Source organism: Pteropus vampyrus, unplaced genomic scaffold (genome assembly GCF_000151845.1).
Source record: "Pteropus vampyrus isolate Shadow unplaced genomic scaffold, Pvam_2.0 Scaffold4, whole genome shotgun sequence".
Taxonomy (NCBI): domain Eukaryota; kingdom Metazoa; phylum Chordata; class Mammalia; order Chiroptera; family Pteropodidae; genus Pteropus; species Pteropus vampyrus.
In genome coordinates this window covers 22,658,309-22,663,062 of record NW_011888785.1, presented here as the reverse complement: position 1 = coordinate 22,663,062, position 4,754 = coordinate 22,658,309, and positions in this window count along the sequence as shown.

The following is a 4,754-nucleotide window of genomic DNA, read 5'->3' as shown; positions in this document are numbered from 1 at the left end:
TTCTTATCTCTTATCTTCTAGTGTTATAATTTTATTTTTTTACATATAAATATTTTATCAAATTTTTTTTCGGGTATGATGTGTATTATAGATTCAAGTTTATTGTTTTTACAGATGACTGTACTGTTTCCCAATAACAGTTACTGATTTGAGGTCTCATCATTATGTTATAATAAATATTTGTGCTTGAACTTATTTCTGGACTTTCTAATATTATTTATTGTTTTGCCTATTTACATTCCTATTAAAAACTGATTTGATTCTTTAAGTATAATGTATTTTTATATCTGCTAAACTAGTCTACCTTCATGTTCTTCTTTTTCAGAGCATATTTCTTCAGCTACTCATGTTTATTCTCCCACTATGAAATTTAGATGATTATGTAAGGTGGTATATTAAAATACATACATAGATAAACTCAATGGATTTCTCAATATTAGTTTTTTTTTCTCCTTTACTCATCAAGTGTTATTATACATAACAGGTTTTTTATTAGATATAATCATCTTATATTTTTCAAAAGGATAAAAACATCTTGCTGAGTTATAGTAATAGGAATGTAGACTTTATGAGAAATTTTTGTGCAACATATAATAAACCACTGATTTAAATGGCTATGATCTTATGTGAAAATTAGTTCATGGGTATTCTGTACCATGAGTTTTTTTGTTTGACATTACTCTTTCAATAACTTAGTCATCTTTTCTCTTTTGACTGAGTCAATTTGTTAATATTTTATGTTAAGCTTTAGCTTTTTCTAAAGTTAAATATTGAATAGATAACTGCCCACCGGTAATATGATAAACCCAACACTGTCGATAAACAGGATATTATTGTGCTTAACTTTTACTGAATGCATTTTTATGTACCAGGTACTATAAGTACTTTGTATTTTTTAATTCTTACAGCAATCATCTGTAATAGGAATTTATTATTCCTATTTTATAGCTGAAGAAATAAGAGACAGCAGACATTATGTCTCAAAAATGTGCTGCAAGCAAATGGAGGAACTGGGACTTGAACTCACATAGTCTAGTTCCAGATTCCATGCCCATAACCACAATAAAATTCTGTACTAATTCAACAATAACTTCCTTGATTTCTGATAACTTCTCAGCAAGCATTTCCTATCCTAAAACAGGCCCAGCTGTGCTTCTTTCCTTTGGGTTTCAAGGGCTACCTCTGGGCTTACACTTTCATGGGCTTACACTTAATCTTCTTGAAACCTCTTAAGCAGGTGTCAGTTACTTTCCAGCAAACATACTCTGATGAAGATGGCAAGAAAAACTGTGTGCCAAAGTCTGCTTGTCTCATTTGTTCGGTCTACTTTAAACCTTAGTGCAATAAACAGGTACTCATACTGAGAGGCTTCCTTTGAGAAGAAAATATTTAACTGTGAACTAGAGGTAATAGGCACCTCTTCCATTTCCAGAAACTAGCACGGAGCCAACTAACAGTGATGATTCTGGAAAACGATATACATAAATTGAGATTTCTTTTATCAAAACTTCATGTTTTTTTCATTGCTAAGAATTGTGAGACACATAAGGCCTTTAGTTGACACCAAAACACTGCCATCAGTGTTTAGAATAGAGGCTTTGTGCATGGGTCTAAATTAGATATGTCAGTCCTTTCCAGTTAGAGATCAGAATCCGGGTAAAATTTCAAACTTAGAGATCAGTTAGGTTTTGGTCCTGGTAACAAGTTTGTTTGATGTGCCTGAAGAAAGAACTGTAATTGTTTGCCTAGGCTTGTCTGAAAAAGAAGACAAAGTTGATGGATGAAAGTTGATTCTGGGTTCCTAAAAGACAGACTTGGGAGAACCTAATACATTCAACACTGTAACTATGGACTCATTATATTTAGAACACTCAGTCTTAGGCAGAGTATCTCATTTAGATAAATGATGTAGGAGAAATAAGAACCTGGTTTTATTGACATTGACAATGTCAAAATGCAAATATGCTCTCTCAGTTTAATTTCTGAGGAATGTACATGTGGCTATGGTAAAGAAAGTCCATATTATATCTGTAAAATTTGAGGGATTGAGTTTTTAATTGTCATTAAATGCCAAACAGAGAAATTCAAAAAAAGAATTAATATAGTGGCTTTAAAGCAAAAAGCCTTCATAAAAGGCACTCTAACATCACAATTTAGACTAAACTCATGAATATATCTCCTAATGAGAGAAAAAGCAGTCAATAGGAAAATTCTAGAAACCTACATCAATAACTCAGAAGAAAAGACTGAGAAGTGCAGCCAAATATATAACAAATGTAGCTGGCCATATTTATACTTGAGCCTCACTTCACTGAGCTTGCCTGAGACATGTTTCCTGCCATTGTAGAAATTTCTTCATATTTTCTGTCTCCCATATCAATTTGGAGAACCTAAAATGACTTTAATTAAAAAAAAAAAATTACAACTGATTCTTCGTTTCCAAGATTCAGTAGCTCCATTAGATATCTCTTGGGAACAGAGTCCCCAGTAATTATCATACATGGAATGTTTGCTAGTAGAATAATAATAGTACAATAGTTAAAACTCAATTACTGTGCACTGAATTGGTTTGATTAGAAACACCAGGTACTTAGAACGCCCCTTCAAACTCTACCTTGATGAGCCGCAATCTCGTCATCATTTAAAAATAAATCTCACATAAGATTTAATTTCTTTTTCAGATGTGACAAAAAGAGCTCTCAATTGCCTCAGGCATATCGCTCTCACTCTCACAACAGACTTTGACTTAGCCCGTCTATGGTTTTTCTTCAGCCCTTTATGTAGTCTTGAAAAGCACAATGTACTTTGTATAATATCATGTAAATATTTTATTATCTATTAATCTTATTTTTTTAGGGTGAATGAATGAATTCATCTCACAATGTCTGTGAATTATTATTAAAGTCCCAGAAAGCAGAGACTGGATCTAACTTAGTGGTAGCATTTTATGTATACATTGCTACATATACTCAGAAAATTATTAACTTATTTTTAGTGACATTGAAGATTTGTATGATAGTAATTTTTTTTTAAATTCTAATTAAGTCATTGTTTTTCTACTTCAGATATATTTAAATTTTGAACTAATTATAGATATGCTATGGCATTATTTTCCACTCAATGTGGAGTCTAAGGAAAACCCAGAATTTATTTTCTGTATGTATTTTTCTTTAATTTCTAAATGCATACATAATTTAAGGAAAATGTAACCCACATGGTTTCATTCATTTGTATTTAAATTGTGAAAATGTTCACTTTAAGAGCTCTTTGAAGTTCAAGAAGATTTTTAATAGCCCATTTAAACCTTTTTTTATCTCTAAACTAGGGTTGTATTTTGCCAAGAATTAACAAAGACAAACACTTAAAGGTGAGGGTTCAGCTAAAAATTCCAAACTCTGATATTTTCTCCCACATGTTCTCAACTTAAAAATTTAAAATAAAACCTCTTTTCTCCACTACTAACTAGACAATGAGCAATTGGAAAGTGGTAAGTGTTCTTTTTCCTTGACTCCTTTCATATCTGAAGATAAAATTTGCTTATTTATCAACAGTGTTTAATAAATGATATTGCTTTAAGAAACACTACTGGAAAACCAAAAATATAAAAAGATATTTTATTTGGGATACTGACTTAACTAAAGAGAATATATAAATTTGTTTATTTTTGCACATAATTCAAAACCATTATTTTATAAGTGTTTTATTTAGATGATACTAAGTGCTAAGAATAAAGAGAAAAAAAATCCAGTTTAGTAGGAAAGATAGTCAATGAATAGAAAATGGTGAAGATAATAACAAAAGTGAAGTGCCCTGTGCTATTAGACAGAGCAAGACACTTTAAGGATAAAGATTCTTGAGTAATTAATTGCAAAATGTTAATCAAGATGTATTATAACATAGATGTTCAACTTTTACTTGCTCCTCCTCAATCTACCACTAGTATTCCCATTCCTATACTTCTCTAAACTGTTCATCATTTTTCTCTTTAAATTAGTCCCAAAAAGTTTAATGGCAGCACCAGAACTTGCATGCATGTGACTCTTGATTAGTAGAAATATATCATAAGGTTAGATGCATTGGTGTATAGGAGGACTTATGCCCTCAACATGTCAAAATGTCAATGGGATGATAGCCGCCTCAGCTATATGGGCATAAGGTTAGTATATAAATAAAATAATCTAGTTAAACTGTATTATCTTGTTGATGACCATGGTAATCACAAGCAAATAAATTATAAAATATACTAAAGGTAAGTGATCTGATACAAAATGGAATAACATGTGAACAAAAAAATCTTTTTAAGGAATAGTAGGTTTACAATGTTACATAATAGCCACATAATTATGTAATGGATTAGAATTATCAGTCAGATCCCTCTATATATTATACCTAAATTTTATTTATCGATAAATTTCTAACTTTTTCAATATAATATCTCTGGGACTTACAATGAAATTTGGCAACATTTAGCTATGGATATCAGTGAGAGATATTTTAAGTAAAAATGGCAGAACTCTTATGGGACAGTTTATAATTTACATTTTTCTCTAATGATTTTGAGATGGTCCATTTTATTAACAATTCAAACATTGAAATTCTGTAACTTTTTGGAATGGTATTTGTGAGGAGAGAGAAAAATGGCTGTAGTTAGGCTCCCTCCCAACACCAGCTTCAGCAGCTTTCAGGTAGAAGCGACTCAGCACTTCTTCCCTTATGTAACCATGTGCCCAGTATGCATGTGTGGGCTCCTGGCA